The sequence below is a fragment of the Amphiura filiformis genome, chromosome 18 (genome assembly GCF_039555335.1).
Source record: "Amphiura filiformis chromosome 18, Afil_fr2py, whole genome shotgun sequence".
Classification (NCBI taxonomy): Eukaryota; Metazoa; Echinodermata; class Ophiuroidea; order Amphilepidida; family Amphiuridae; genus Amphiura; species Amphiura filiformis.
In genome coordinates this window covers 42,331,706-42,349,101 of record NC_092645.1, presented here as the reverse complement: position 1 = coordinate 42,349,101, position 17,396 = coordinate 42,331,706, and the positions used below count along the sequence as shown (strand labels likewise).

The 17,396-nt window shown below is 36.7% G+C and overlaps 1 protein-coding gene and 1 pseudogene across 5 annotated transcripts in view; one reads left to right on the top strand and one right to left on the bottom strand.

Moving 5' to 3' along the window:
- Positions 1 to 17,396, bottom strand: part of LOC140138685 (TNF receptor-associated factor 2-like) — an 83,271-nt gene that overhangs the window by 34,514 nt on the left and 31,361 nt on the right. For 3 of the 5 annotated variants that reach the window (XM_072160431.1, XM_072160435.1, XM_072160432.1), the window contains one exon: positions 745 to 786. The gene's annotated coding sequence lies outside the window, so the exon portion shown is untranslated. Of the gene's footprint in view, positions 1 to 744; positions 787 to 9,782; positions 9,856 to 17,396 lie in introns of those variants that run through there. The other 2 variants (XM_072160434.1, XM_072160433.1) reach the window with 2 other exon arrangements.
- LOC140140177 (small nucleolar RNA U3) lies at positions 10,834 to 10,953 on the top strand (annotated as a pseudogene).

Genomic DNA, 17,396 nt, shown 5'->3' with positions numbered 1-17,396 from the left:
TCAAGTGCAAAATTGATAACATTTTGCACCTCAAATTTATTAATCATGAAATCATGAATCACCTGTTCAGAGTTAATTACCCTGAGATTGATGAAGAAACAGGTGCCAGGGTTATTCAACCATGCAAGACTGGGACCATATAAACTTTTTTATATATGTGCCCTGAAAACTTTGCGTTCAATTCACGACTGGAGAACTGGAGAAGTACAACAAGTTGTTGTCAACCAAAGAATTTGTTTTGCCTATTTAAAACTATTTGTGGTAAACCACAGTCTTGAATATGAATCATCCTCAAATATCTTGATTAAAACTAATTTTTTAAGAATTATATACGAGAAAAAGGGTATTCCTTGCTCAATAAACCATACATAAAAAGGTCCTTTGAGAAAAACAATTAGTATGAAATCAAGAAAATAACGCACACTTTATGACTTTATGAGTGTTTTTTCCAGGGAGTAAGTTATTCCAATACTTGTTTAGGGAATAGAAATGACACTGCCATTTTTACATTTTAGGGATGAATTTTCCAGTCAATGCATCTTTACTCAATGTTATAAGTACGGTACATGTTAAGGGTGATTTTCAAGTTTTGTCATGTTCCCAGGTGATAACCCTTGTCAATGTCAAGTGCCCCCATGCTGGAAATGGGCTATTTCTGAACTTTGTTTTTACCTAGTCACAAACATACCTTAGATTAGTTAGTTAGGTTTAGTTAAAAAAGTTTTCAAAAGAAAATTACTGTACCTGAATGCTTTCTTTGGATTGGCTGCGACTGAACCACTGAATCTGAAAAATGAAAAGCATCACTTGATAAATTTAATTGTCATTTGTCAAAATACAAACCATATTCTATTCTCAGATGCCCCATGTCTATTCTCAGACACTTGGTCATCTAATTTGTATTTTTGTTTGTTCATTTTTCCATTGAAAACATACGTACATGTACAGGTACATGTATTAAAAAGGCTCTTTAAGCACCCACAAATGTGATGCGATCAAGCGAAATCACACATTTTTAGGACAACTGAACTATTGAGAACAAGCAGAATCTAGAATGCTTCCATTAAGGTAGTCCTCAGGACAGTCTCAATTTGTCCTTCAGCCACTGGTCATGAGTCATGACCTTTATCCAGGGGTCGATTTAGAAAATAAAATTTACATGCACAACAAACATTTTTTTCCTCAAAATTGGCTGAATAGCACAAAATTTTGCATGCAGCTCTTCTTCTAGGCAAAATTTTACATGCATGCCAAAGTTACATGCATACCTTACATGTAAAACCCCTCTAAATCGAGCCCCACCAATATGACCAATACTAGTAGTGGTAAATACGTTTGAGGGGTCATCAATCTATTTTAAAACACAAAAGTAGGTCAATCTATTTATTTGCTTGCAATTTTTGATGGCCGTATGTGTGGAACATGTACATGTACAGGACAGAAAAAAGTTTCTACATTTTTTTTAAAGTAAGATCCCAGCTGAATTAGGCAGTAATATTTATATTTTAAATGATATTGTTGCCTATTTAATTTATAATGTCATGATACCAAATTACCATGACATGAGTGTCAAATGTAAGTCAGCTGGGCTGGTGAAAATAGAATATTGCATACCAGACTCCAAAATTAAACACCATTGGCATCTAGGGGCTTGTCACTGTGCGGGTAAAAGTCCCGGTAAAAGTCCAGCCCTAATACCTAGGCAGTGTACATTTCATAGTCCAGTGCTCAGTTCATAGTCATAGTCGCAACCTCGTTTAATGGAAGTAAAATAACTTTGGGTTCACGGGCTATTTAAAAATAGAATATTACATGCCCAAAAGCAAATTAAGAAGAATGAACAAATCTTGTGAGTTGTGTGGGCGTGTATACATTGTATCAAACAAAGTCCAAACTTGTCCAAGGGGAACAAAAATAGCAAGTGTTATCAGAACTGTAACCTACTTTTTGCTATATAACTACTGGCTAATAGTAAAATGTACACAATAAGTTCCCACCATAGCGCAATAGACACCCATGATAAAGGATGCAAAGTTCTGTGGGATGTTTCTCACTATATAAACCTGTAATTAATTTTTATTAAAACATCTATAGTTTAAAACTTAAAGGGCATTTCGTGATCCACAGCCTCATCCCCCACTTTTCCCAAAAAAGTTGAGATTTTTACACCACTGGATACCTCTGGCTACATAATGTTTATGTACCAAATATTTCTTGCAGATTAATTTGTTTAGCAAAAATATCGCCAAATTTGAATTTTGTTCTGGTGCACCAGAACGAAATTACATCACATTGTCTATGGAGCAGTGTGATACACATAATGCATGCATATCTCGCAAACGCAAAATCGGAATCAACTGAAATGTTGGAAATAAGCTTTTTTCGTGGATATCTACTGAAAAATGTCATAAAAAGAGGATGCTAGGATCACGAAAATAACAGAGTCATGACCACCCAGTGAGGTGACAAAATGCTGCAGGTTCACATGCCGCAAGTTGCAGTCTGCAGTTCCAGTGAATGCATTTCCTGGATTCACATAGTGTTTGATAGAGACTGACTTGTTTACATTCTGATTTTTAAAATGTATGCAGAAACACTATGTTTGAGCAGTGAGATTAAAAATCTGTGCTGTGTGAATAACAAATCTGTGCTTAAAATATTTCTATTCATTCAGGTTTTAACCGGTCAAATGACCATTCCAGAAAGTTTTTCAGGGAAATAAGATCAAGTCACAAATCCTATTACACTGCTCCATAGACAATGTGTTGTAATTTCGTTCTTGTATACCAGAAAGAAATTCAAATTTCACAATATCACAAATTAATCTGCAATTTTTTTTTGTACATGTAACTTATAGCCCTGGTTTCCAGTGACATAAAAGTCTCAACTTTTTTGAAAAAAGTAGGGGGGGGGGGGGTGATGCTGTGTATCACGAAACGCACTTTTAAATGTGGACAACTAAGCAATTTTTTTATACCAAATCGGAGAATAAGGAATAGCAGTGAATGGCGAAAAATTACGTACTTATACTGCTAATTAACTTGTGTAAATTTTTATTTTATATTTCCAATTCAGGGTTCACAGGTTTTTTCTGCAGGTTTTAACCACTTGGCAAAAACAGTTTTTGCAAAACTAAAAAAGTGATTTATAGTTCAATTTTTTCATCTCAAAACAAATTATTAAGTTACAAAAATAAGTTCCCAAGTGTAACAAGGCCAGATTTTGTAATTATAAGCAATATATTTTAAGAAATTAAAGGCATGCATTTTCATTGCTCAAGTGCATTTAATCGAAATGTGGCATGTATCAAATTCAAAACTTTTTCATTTTAAGGACTTGATGAGACAAAAAATATGTTGAATGATTCGTTGATAGATGTGTGTTACTATTATGAGCTTTCTGTGTCACTTTTTAATATTTGAGTGACTATGTGTGAGTTTTTGCCAGTTTTTGCCCCTAACAGTCAATTTTGAGTTTCCCCGTCACATAATTTCTGAAAACAAGTGAGGTAACTTTTTCATTAATTCATTATTCGTCTGCCTTTCATTATATGACCAACAAGCATGTAAAATGTATTGTTATTTGCCGCTCACTAACTTGAAGATGGATGTTTAGCCCAAATGAGATTCAAAAGTATATTACAAGGTTGACAGCAAAAAGGTATGTTTTGATTTTGATTTTTGCACAAAAAATAACGGGATATTCATAATTTTTTTTGCAAATATAACCAGTTTTCATTGGTATTTTTTTGGAAAATTACAATAATGAATTGAAGCGAGGGTCAGAAAATGAAGTGAGGGCGGGTGACGGGAAACTCAAAATCGACTTTCCTTGGCCTTAAACCGGGCAAAAACTGGCAAAAACAGTTTTTGCCAGGTTTTTGCCACTTAGCCGGCAAAAACAGGTTTTTGCCGGCAAAAACCGAACCCTGATTTCCAAACAACTGAGATCATCTTCCTAATTTTGTACAAATCCAATCTATTTTATTGCGTATGTTTATTTTTATATAAATGTAAAATTTTGTTCTGTATTATGTTGTAATAACTGAAATTGTTGTGCCGTACTGAAATTTTATGTTAATAAAAGTGCTTATGTTCTGTACCTTGTATTAGTAAAGGTTTTCAACAATAAAAGAATCTTGAATCTACAAGGCAAAAAGCAACTTTTCTAGGCATTGCCATTGTTGACATGGATGGTGCCTTCGCGAAAGTTAAGTCAGACAGAGAGTTAGCCCGAAACATCACCTGTTCCTTCCTCACTACCTCTAGGGCCACGAGTGCCATACGTACGTAAAAACGGGGCACTGACTCACGTCGCGGTGATGACGTCACACTGCACTGACGGCATCTATTTATAGGAAGAATTCAAAACACGGCGATGATAACAGTCACAAGTCTGGTCTTTTACATCCTCAAATGTGCTCAAAATTTACGAACATGCACCAAATATGTTTTGTCATCTTCATGTGAGGAATGGTAGGAAGTGATATTTATGAGAAAAAGTGGTATTTTATGTGTACCCTGGACCAGCTATGCTCAGGAGTCTCAGACCTTCGTACGGAGAAGGACAGTGGAAATCATAGTGACGGAGGCATGGAGGTGTGAGTACCTCGGGCTAACACAGAGAGTAGGGGAGATTGGGGTTAGTTGGAAGTTGGAACGCGGGGTAAGTTGAAACATTGTATTTTTTTCTGACACAAAAAATTAATTTGGTAAAATACTGGCACCTAGTAATAGGTATTAGTAAGGGTCATCCACCAAATTAGCAACAGCACTGATGCCCCACCAGTGTTGGCTTGGGAAAGGAATATCTGTTTTTTAACTTACTGACTAATTTTTATACCCCTCAGAAAAGATGCGTTATCTCCATGTTGTTTGAAGATTCAGGGGATTATTTTTTTAGTATCATAAGCACTAGTAGTAGGTCCCAGAATAATGTTAAATAAAAGTTTTATTGTATTTCTTATTTTGTGTAATGAACTTTGAAATGTAAAAATAGGCATCGGGGTTAGTTGGAACTTTTGAGGTGGGGTTAGTTGACACATGAAAATCGCATAGAAAAATATGGTTAAAAATTTGACTTTTTAAAAATTTGTAACATGTTTACCATTTCTTCAATATTGCTTTAATATGGTTAAGGCCGTATAAAATTAATGTTTTGGTTCTCGTCCAGAGGATTTTCATGAATTGATGAGGGAGGGAGGTGTTTTTTTGTTGTTGTTTTTTTCAATGTAAAATTAGCATTGTCAGTAGTTTTCGGTCTTCTCCAACAGTGCTCGAGGAAACGATGAGGCCCTTTTTTTTTTTATTTTTGAGATTCTGTGGGATAAACCCCCTAGAGTACCACAAAAAGACTTGGAAGTGATGCTTGTTCTCTAATAAACTTATTTATATGTATGAAGATTTCATAAATCATTCCAAAGTCTAAAAAATTGAAAAATCTAAAAAAAAAAAAAAATCGGACAAATCCCAGAAATTGAGGAGGGAGGGGACGAGAACCAAAATATTAATTTTACACGGCCTAAAAAGCAATAATACAAGCAAAAAGTGCACACAGGAAGTACATTTTATAATATTTTAGGCTTTTCATATTTTGATCCATGGTGACACTCGTCACCTTGTGTCCAAAGTATTGACCCGCACTCCCACATATTTATTTATTCATTTTTTCACACTGATTGTATGTTAAAGGGTGCCTTCAAGAGAAGTATAACCCTAACAACACCATAATAATTATTTTGAAATTTTTACAAGCCGTGTTTCAACTAACCCCACCCTATGTTTCATCTTACCCCAGGGGTGGGGTTAGTTGAAACACTTTTTTTCAAATTTTCAAATTGGATTATATGAATAATCATAAGCAGGTCCAATAAAGTTTAAGGCTGTATTTGTAGCATGTATGTATATGTTTATACTGATATGGTTAGTGTTTCTTGAAAGTAATCGGTTTGCGTTAAAAAGACAATTTTGTGAAAAATGTTTCAACTAACCCCAATCTCCCCTACTGTCTACTATGAATGATGACCGTATGACGATAAATAAATAAGCTTCCCTAGTTCACCACGTAAACTTGTATGGCTCAAAATTCGGACCGCTCGCCATTAAGTTTACTGCTTTCTGTGTTTTGAAATTGGTTGACGTTTTAATGATCCCCGATTTCCGGTCGATTATTTTAGCTGTGTCACGTCACATGCATGACGCTACTGGGTACCAGCGAAACTTCAGGGAAAAAAAATCGCGATCGCCGATATTAACGATGTGATTATGGGACTTACATAGGATTACAGAGAGATATTTCTTGCCAAAATTTGACCATTTCTAGGTAGCTTGGCCCTACTTTGTCTGCGTTATATGAAAAAGGACAGTCTGGACTTAAGTAAGTAAATGTGCAACGCTTTTGATGTTTTGATGTTTTGGAAGACTGGGAGGATCAGAACAAAAAAATGATGGAGCCTATTCTTGACTAGTTCACCACGTAAACTTGTATGGCTCAAAATTCGGACCGCTCGCCAATAAGTTTACTGACATAGTGTATTTCCAGGCGGTTGATGTTTTTTTTCATACTCACATACAGTCCACAGGTGTTCTAGAGAAAGTCATTAATATATCCTGCTACTTCACAAAATAAAACAAATTCTCATTACGGAGAAATTTCAGTGAAAAATACGTGCCCATATGACTCTACGGCACTAGACCAATCGCCATTCTAACTTCCGGTTTTTGAGAGCAGTTTTGGGACACTTTGACCTCTGACATATATCGGAAAAATTGACGTAATTATTATTAATTTTCTTAATATTGTCATAATGTTGATCATTAAAAATACTAAATAATTAATTTATACAATACTAATATTTTTTATATTTGTTTTAATTATTGTAAAACATTTTAGATTATATTTTGTACGCATACAAAAACCCAATATTTCTGAATTCAGGTCATCTACGTCCATGACGTCATTGATTGAGGTCAATTTCCATAATTCGACGAATGGACTTACATAGGATTACACAGAGAGTAGTAAAAGAGTCCAAGAGCAGAAATATTTGGTGTCAAACCACATTTGTATAAATTTATTTGCGTAGCAAAATTAAACACGAATTTTCGGTCATAGTCATAGACCTTTGTTACACAGAGAGATATTTTGCCAAAATTTGACCATTTCTATTTAGCTTGGCACTACTTTGTCTGAGCTATATGAAAAAGGACAGTCTTAAGTAAGTAAATGTACAATGCGTTTGATGTTTTGATGTTTTGGGAGACTGGGAGGGTTCAGAATCAAAAAATGATGGAGCCTATTCTTGACTGTGTAATATTCTAGGTAACCCAGGCAAACCTTAGTTAACACATTTGCTAGTCAGCCAAATGCGCCGACAATGTCAATGCATATTTACGGGCTATTTCATTATAAATGACAACATTGAGTCCCAAAAGGGGTCAAAATTCAAACTCATTTATTTCATGCAAATTCATTATCATTTCAAAGTTCAGATGGTGTGTCAATAATTCTCAAAATATTAGAGCGTCAAACCCTCAGGAACCATTAAAAAAATTAAATTGAATTTTTGCTGTGTAAAACATAGCTGCCGTCTGGAGGGGACATTTTTTTAAACAATTTAATACACAACTTTGAAAGAGTATATGTAACCAACATTGGGTTCATACTTATTCATATTTAGTCTGTAATAATTGTTGTATGTTCCTTTACACTTCAGTGTCTTAAATATGCCAGTTTCAATATAAAACAATTAGTAAATTGATACTAATCCAGATAAATGGTGCAAAATTACTACATATTTTAAGGATAAACTTTATCTTCACATGAAAAATTCATGAAATAGTCATTTTGTCCTGCCCAATAGCTACACTGATGCATAAGTGAGTATTCTCGTCAATCTGTTGTACTAGTCATGGAAAACCTAAAATAAAAGACCCTCCTGTGTCATTTGTTCTGGATAGGACACATTTTTTAACACATAATAAAGCATACTTTAACTTTAGAAATAGCTGCATCAATATTATTGCATCAATATTATTGCATAAAAGATCCCCAGCATTTAAAATCCACTACAAACAGGGTTAATATTCTGGTTAAATTAGGAATATTGCAATTTTTTTTTTTTTTTTTTTCAATGCAGAATAATATCATATGTGTTCTCAACAACTGGACAATAATTTGAACACTAAAGTGGTTTGTAAGCATAATTTGCAATAAAATGCAAAAATTTCTTGTGGGTTTGGCTCTTTGAAATTTTTATTTTTTAGTTTGTTTACCAATTCATGGAAATGACATAATTGTGCTGGAGAGGACATTTGTTAAATTGCAAACAGAATCGTGGATACAGGCTTGCAAAAATGCAACAAATACCAAATCATGTGCCACCTTGGTAGAAGGAAGACCACTCTTCCTCTACAAATTTCACATTCTATGATATAATCCTTCTTATTTCAACAATTAGTAATTAACTTCAGTTCTGGAGAGGACAAATTTTTAACGCGGAACTGTGGTATCAAGAACAAGTGGTCTACTGTATGTAAAATAAATGAATTCCTCAATCAGTGCCCTGTCCCATCAATTGGTAATATAACACAGATTATACAGGTAGGGTAAGGGTTTATATTTCCTCTTTAATGTTAACAAAAATGGAGGCATGAATTGGAGAGGACACTCATTTTTTATTTAACATAAAATGCCAATTTTGCAAGAATCTCTGAATTTTAACATTTTTGCACCAATTTTCACCATTCAACTTGCATGATGTTCCACACATATCATATTTTCATTGCAACAAGCACATTGCCATAGAATGTACCTAATTTTTCAAAGAATTAATTCAGAATACATGGGCAAAATGAAATGGGACTCCAAAATTGGGTTAAAATGTACCTTTTGGCAATTTTTTATACAAAAAATAGACAGAATTCTGTAAAAATGCTCATGTAGCTTGTAGTTTGTGGCATACTTAGAATTAAGTTAATAACACTGCATTATCACCCTAATTATATCAACCAGATATGATAAAAGCCATTTTTGTGAACGTGTCATTTATAATGAAATAGCCCTTACATAGAAATTTAAAACAACTGGCGAAGAAGGAAACCTACATAAATATGTTTTCTATACTTCACTTGACCCAAATATATGATTTTTATGGTGATAAGTCACTCGCACATGGAATTTTAGAGGATTTGGATAGCAGTTCCATTAAAAAAGCTGCTATCATAATGAGACTAAGATCTAGAAACACCCCCGAAATGCCGTTTTGGGGAATTTTGCTAGCTGAAACTTTTTGATGAAAGTCAATCTTTGACAAGATGTAACTTTGCTACGGAAAGTGCTATGAAAACATGGATTTCAGTTTTGGCTTTGTTTACTCAAGGGCTTTGATTTGATATATAAAATGATGCAGTTTGATGGCAAATTTGAATTCACCTAGCATACCTAAATATTCCTTCAGCACATTATCGTACGGTAATAGCCTTATACGATGGACAGATAGTATCAGTTTGTGAATGAGGACATCGTATAAGTTCCTTGTACTAATTCTTGACTGTGTAATATTCCTTCAACCAGTTGCCGTGCGGTAACAGTCTTATACGATGGACAGATAGTATCAGTTTGTGAATGAGGACATCGTATAATAAGTTCCTAAGTACTAAACAACTAAAGCTTCCCGGCATTGCCCGGTCCGCGTCCGGGATAAGCTTCTTCTTCTAAACTCAAACTGCATTTCACCAGCGAAGGCCTAGTACATTATTATGTCAAAAAAGAACTCGATATACCTTTTTGGCCTACTTCAATGAAGCATGGAATATTTTACCTTTTGTGACACAACCTGCAGACAAAATCAATCTTATTTATTTCCTGACAAAATGCAAAACTCAGGCAAAACTGATGCGTCGATGGGAATTCCCAAATTGAGGTCATACGAGGTCAGGTCATGCGAGGTCAAGTTCCGGTTTATGAAATCATGGCGGGAAATGTTCAAACTTTATTCAGCACTGTTGCACTGTAGGGCCAATAGAACAGGCCTAACCAGGACATTAAGCTTTCAATTCTCAAATATCAGTCCACACCATGCATCGGGAGTCCACAGTTAATGTAAGGCCTAAAATTGTCTGATTGGCGTACCGACCTACCATAAAATTAGGCGACCCTAACTATAGGCCTATTTAGCTACTAGGCCTATTTTTATTTATTTTTTGCAAAAAAAAAAATTAAATTAAAAAAAAAAAAATTAAATAAATCAATTAAGAAAAAAATTTTCCAAAGCCTTTATCAAACGAAATTTACAGCTTAAAAAGTTAAAAAAAAAAAGAATCCCGACCTAGGCCTACCTAGCCTAGCTCTGTTACTCTGTAGGCCTACCTACCCAGATATTGCCAATATTGGCAAAAAGTTGCATTGGCATTACATCAGTATATAATATTGGGCCAATATTGGTTCACCATTCATTGGCAGCTGCTCTCGGGCCAATAATAAACCAATCATTGGTTTAATGTTGGCCTTTTATATAGGCCTATCGTTTGATTGGCATTACATCAGTATAATATTGGGCCAATCTTGGCTTTCAATTGGCAATTTTTACATTGGCATCATGTTGGCAGCCAATATAGGTTATCACACCAATTTCGGTAACAAATTGGGTAACAATATGGTAACAAATAATTATTGTGATGAGTACTAGTGTTTGGAAGACCTTATTTAAATCCTAAATATTATACTAAGTTGAAATAATAGGAAACAAAACCACGGATGATACAACGCAGGGCAAACGCTATTTAACACCACGGATTATTTATTTTAAAGAAAATACACGGCAATTTCAATTCTAAGACCATACTTTTAAAGATAATTTCTAAAGTATGTGTCACCATGCTATCAAATACTCTTGATGGCTATTCAACACCACGGTGATGAGTCGCTAATGTTCCTCTCTTACCGCGAAGCGGGCAAGAGATGATACATATCGTCTTTTCCGAGCCAATAACGTCCAATAATTAAAGTAATCCATTGCATCAATATTGGCCCAATACTAAAATTACATATTGTTAAAACATTGGCAGCCAATTGTTTGCCAATGAGAAATAGGTACAGGCCCAATGTTGGTTCAATAACTGTGACAAGGTTTGGGCCAAGCTGGGGCCAACATTGGCCCAAGCCCAATATTGAGCCAACCTTGGGCCCATGAGCAAAACATGATTGGCCCAATACTGTCAGCCAATGTTGGGCCAATTGAACTCAAACCTTGGCCCTTCATTGGGCCACCATTGCCATATGCTATCTGGGTAGCCTACCCTAAAATTTTTTTATGTTACGCCAATCAAACAATTTTTTTAGGCCTAATCCTACACCAAAACCTGATCTTGTGATGACAATTTGATTGCAGAATCTTGTTGAGCTCCGGGTTAGGTTTTATAGCTCTGTGTCATACCAAATTCATTTGCTATACGGTACCAAACGTAGGCCTAAGCATAGGGCCTATTAGCAATTGCAATTTTGCTACCCTTTTTTCCAATATTTCATGTTTTTGACACCCTAAACGCGTTAAAAACGCGCGCGTATCGTGCTTAGGCCTACCCACGAAAAACTACCCTTTTTACGTGTTTTCATTATCGGAATTTATCGCGGATGGTGTAGGCCTTACAGGCCACAATGGGAGTGACCCCCCGGGCAAACGTAGGCCTACTATTACTGAGGTCTACAGATTGATACCATTAGGCCTATCAGTAGGCATGAAAGTTGAGTGCATTTTCAAAAATTGCAAATCAAAGCTACGGTAGGCTTATTGCTTTATAGGCCTACCCGCGATGGGCCCTTGCCGACGCGGCCTGCCTATCCACGGTGCCGGTAGGCCTCAATTTGCGCGCTTTCTTCAATTGTTTGTTTTTCACATGTTTTGATTTCGGTTGGTGTTTTTTCATTCCCTTAAAAAAAATTATAGGAAACTTCAAGAAGGGGCCCTGGACCCGGGCCCATCTGGCCCAATGGTAGGTTTAAATCCGGCCCTGCTCTCCACTATCAGCCCTTAGGCCTATTTAATTTTCGCTTTTGTGCTCGGGGCCCCTGAACCCTTGGGGCCCATGGAATTTCTCTCCTTTCCCCCCCAATCCGGCCACCAGGGCTTATTATTGCATATAGGCTTAGGTTGCCCAATGAAAGTGAATTTTGTTGTGCAAAAGGCCAGTGCGCGAAGGTCGCAAATTTTTTTCATTATTTGGTCCAAAACATGGTGTTTTCGGGCTAAAAAGGAACATGTAGGGTACAAGATGGGGTAAGTGGGACACTTAAGGATATTATTGGATATAAAACTCATGTAAGTGAATGAAGATCGGACCCCGGATCGGACTTAATATGTTTTTATAATTCAAGTAGGCCTAGGCCTATAAACCTAGGACAATGTCTGGTGTTAGTTTTGGGGCGATACTTGGTTTTGGTGACCCCCCCCCAAAAACATGATTTGCGATTTTCAGCCACAAAATCAATAATCAAGTCATTCAATATGCGTTTTCAGTATTAATTTAATTTTTGAGCTTGTTGGCGGCATTATATGCAATTTAACTTAGTAATTTTGTTATTTTTGTATCAAAAATTAATTTCAAGAACCACTGTCCCACCTACCCCAAGTGGATGGGGTAAGTGGGACACCATGCTAAATAGGCCGTAATTGGCTAAATTGCATGATTTCATCATGATTTTCTGCTTGTAAAAAGCGTTCTTTTTCATGATAAATGAAATATATTATCTCTCAATTTCTCCTAAATCTCAGCAAAGACTTTTAAATATTTGGTAATAAATAAGTATAATTCCTCAAAGTTGGCCGCCACATCAAGGTAGTGTTGGTCTCAAGCATCTCCCGCAGCTCAAATGCCAAATAAACTCCAATATTGAGCAGTGAAATTATAACATAGGCCTACATATAGGGCCTATATGCAATGGGGTAAGTCACCATTCGGTATCGTATTGGTGGATTTAGTGCTGCAGTGAGACCTAATGACGATCTATAGTCCCACTTACCCCACTGTCCCACTTACCCCATCTTAGGCCTACTGTAGGTAGGCCTATAGGGCAATTTTGGGGGCCCCCAGATTTTGGGGGCCCTGGGCCCGGGCCCATCTGGCCGAATGGTAAATCCGGCCCTGAATATAGATATGATCGAAATATAACTAGTAGGCCTATTTGAACTAGTAGGCCTATACAAACATTTTTACACCTCATCATCATGTTGTCGTATTTGTCTGTTTGTTCGTATAGGCCTAGGTGTCCTCGTGCACTGCAGACATAATGCGGTAGGTTTAGGCCTATAGGCCTATGCTACTTTGGCTCCCGGCATTAATTATTGATTTTATAAGTAGGCCTAGGCCCTAGGCCTATGTAAAGAATTTAAGAAACAATTGACTACGGCGTCAAAGTAAAGCACCAATGAACCAAATTTTGGGCAAGTCTACCTGAGGTCACAGGATGCAGTGACTTTAGGAAATCGTGTGGGCCATTATTTTAAGATTCGCGACTGGTTAAAATGTAGGCCTGTTTAGGCCTACATCCTCTCCCGGGATACAGAACCTCCATTAAGTACCTAATATGTTTGTTTGTTTGTTTGTTTGTTTACCCAGGTTGGTCCGTGAGGAACACATGCTAATCCATGGAAAACCATGGACCGTTCCAATTAAGCTCATACAAATGCACAAGCCTGGATAGCCAGTGTAAGCTAATATATGCATGCTGGCCTAGATAGCTTTGATAAACAAAGCAAGAAATGGAAGAAAATAGCTAGGAAAAAGAGAAAAGAGAGAAGGCCACTCCCAAACACAATTGTACAATTTTACTCTTAGCCCTTACTTCGTGAGAAAGGAAACTGGAATTCCAATCTCAGGCCCCGATGCAATTAAGGCTTCAATATGATCCCTATCATAAATAAAAAGGGCACCCCCGGCGTGCCAGAGGCCCCACAATGCACCTCCGTGCCCAGCCTACTTCCTCTTCTCTCTACCCCCTACAGATAAGGGTCCCGGAGAGAGAGAGTCAGCGGGTGGGAGGGAGGGTAGGCCATACCAGGTGAGTAAAAAGTATATTCCCCAGTCTTAAAGGAACAAGAAAGCACTCACATTGTGAGGCTTTGTGTTAGTTCCTTACAGACTAGGAATATACTCACCTGGTATGGCCTAAATACAAATTTGCATCAAGACAGACTCGCACCGATCAAAGGAGGAGGTGACTCTCTCGCGACCAGTATAAAAGGAACCCAAGCCAAAACCTGCCCATGGAATCAAAAGGGGCGACACAGATGAATTTGACACCATCATATTTAGCTAGATTTCACCTGAACTCGGTCGACTTTAGATTCATTGATAATCACGTACACGTTTCAAAGTTTACACACAATAAACATGATAAATTGAACGGTAAAACATTTATTTTTTCTGCCGAAAGCAGTATGTATTGGAATTGGAACATGAAACACGACTATTGGGCGAAAAAATAGCCGGATTGCCATGACAAATCATTCTGTCAAGTACATTTGGGCTACGTTTTCCATGTTGCCACGAAGTTCTTACGGTACAAAATGCTCAATAAGTCTGCATTTCGGGCTAATGAATTATGCATTAGAAAAAAAAATGGCAGGGACGGTCATAAATTCTTTATACGGGGTTGTAGTAAAATGTTTGCCTTGAAGAGTGATTATAAAAATGTTTGACTTGATTCTGGACTTTAGCACGTACTCGATCGACATCCGCCATCTTTGTTTGGTGCAATCAAATATGGAATTGTCAATTAAATACGGGGATAAGTCTGTTTCACTACTGAAGTAGTACGCAATACGTTCGTCGTACATACGTACGTACATTTTAGGCTAAGTGTTACTATGTGTATTTAAAATGCCTAGCAAATGTCACTCAAACTTACGATGTGTCAACTGCCGAAAAGTGAATTCACTTTTATACAGGGATTGAATACGAGTGTCACGGCCCGGGGTTTAGTGTGCATTCAAATCCTTACTAGCCGTCGGAAATGATTGCAAATTACACATTTGTAATCATTTTGACCACAAAATATGATGTGAAACACAGGTAAGCAATGAGAACAAGTCCTCCAACATTTGAAATTTGTAGCTTACTACAACCTGAGACTAGTCTCAGCTGCATGTACTCATCTGAATTCCTACTGACTGAAGACAGCCTGAAGACATAATCATAATTCATATACCATGTACATGTCAGATGTATAATTGTATTGGCAAATATCCACAAAAGCGTTCATTATCAATTTATTTTGATAAATTGTCACATTTTATGCCATGTATTATATTCTTAAAACTAACGTGGATTTGCGAACAATTTGTCGCAATAAATGACGTTCGCGGTGAAACGGTAGGCCAAAATGGGTTATATTTGGTAATATGCAGACGAATGGTCAAATTAATAGAAAAATACCTGTCATAAATTTATCTGTACACATTGTCGCACTCCGAGTGTGGTATATTTGCAACCCTGTGGTGGATTTGCGAACAATTAGTTGACATAAATAACGTTCGCGGAGAAACAGTCGCCCAAAATGCAATATTTTTGGTAATATGCAGACGAATGGCCAAATTAATAGAAAAATACCTGTGATAAATTTATCTGTACAAATTGTCGCACTCCGAGTGACATATGGTATATTTGCAACCTTGCTGTGGATTTGCGAACAATTTGTCGACATAAATGACGCTATGGAGAAATTATTAGAAAAAGGGTTTATTTTGCCTAGGCCTGTCCTCCATGCTAGGCAGGGTCTTGGGCAGGATCAGAAGGTTTGGGTGTGTAAATTTAAAAAAACTGGGGTGTGTAAATTTAAAATTTATGTACAAAGTGGGCAAAAACTGGGTGTGTATTTACAAATTTGGGTGTGTAAAACACTCCCTACACGGCTGGCTGCCTAAGCCCTTGATGCTAGGTATGATCATCAAATTTCCAAGTAGCCTTTTTAGTTTTTTTTGGTCCTGGTGACAACCCTGCAAGTAGGATATTTCACATTGAAATTGTTTTGTTTAGAAAGGTGATTACTTAACTTGAAAAATGAAGGGTCAACCATATCTGTAGGAAAAAAATTAGCAAAGTTATGGACAAATGTATTTTTCCGAACTCTGTGACCATCATTGATGGTACCTTACAATGAATTACTGTACAAAAAAGCAAGTACCCATTATATGCAACATTTTTCAGCACAGCAATCAATTTTACAGAAAAGAGATTTTATTTGAAAAAATCTTACTATCACTGTATGATAACTTCTGTATCAAGGTGTACCAATTGACACTTTTTGACTTTCAACCTGAAGTTTCTGGTGTCCAAATTTCAAATTTCCTACACAGTTATTAAGCTATTTCCGTGGTCACAAGTTGGGAGTTGAAGGAGGGCCTCTATTATCTATACGCATCTGGGGCACATGATACGTGATTATAGCCTTCCTTGTGTGTAGCCTTCTTCACTCTGTACGAAGGCTACAGCATCAATGTATTGTAAAATGCAGGGTCCATCGATCATGTCAGTAAATGAATATTTTGTTTTGGGACTGATTATTCGGATTACCACCCGGCATGCAAGTATTCCTGCATTAAATACATCAGAATTATTACCATTGCAAGATGGCTTAAATAAAGCTAGTTCACCACGTAAACTTGTATGGCTCAAAAATCGGACCGCTCGCCATTAAGTTTACTGTCATTGCGTATTTTGAAATTGTTGACGTTTTAATGATCCCGATTTCCGGTCGATTATTTTAGCTGTGTCACGTCACGTGCATGACGCTGGTGGTAACCAGCCTAGCCTAACTTCAGTAAAAAAAATACGATCGCCGATATCGATGTGATGGATGTGATGTGGGACTTGCATAGGATTACACAGATATTTCTTGCCAAAATTTGACCATTTGTAGGCAAGTTGGCCTTACTTTGTCTGCGTTATGTGAAAAAGCTTTATTGTTACTTCATAATGTGCAATTAACACCCAGCCCAACTTTACCATTCAATGGGAGCAAGATGCTGTTGCCTTTATCTTGCTGAGAGTGCACGTGCTAGTAACCTCTCCTCTCCTGGGTTATTTCTTCGCCTCATGTGCCGGTCACATTCGCTTAACTTTCATACTTTATATTATTGTTTAATTCATATGTTACTTCAATTAACACCCAGCCCAACTTACCATTCAATGGGAGCAAGATGCTGTTGATCTTCGCTGAGAGTGTAAGTGCTGGCAACCTCTCCTCTCCTGGGTTATCACGCTTTTCATGTTAATGTGCCGGTCACATCACCAATTGTGTTTTCATGATATCTTATTTTGTATTTTACTTTGTACATTGTATTAATTATATATACTTGCTACTTGTACTGATTTTAAAATGTGCCTATATTTAATTGCTTT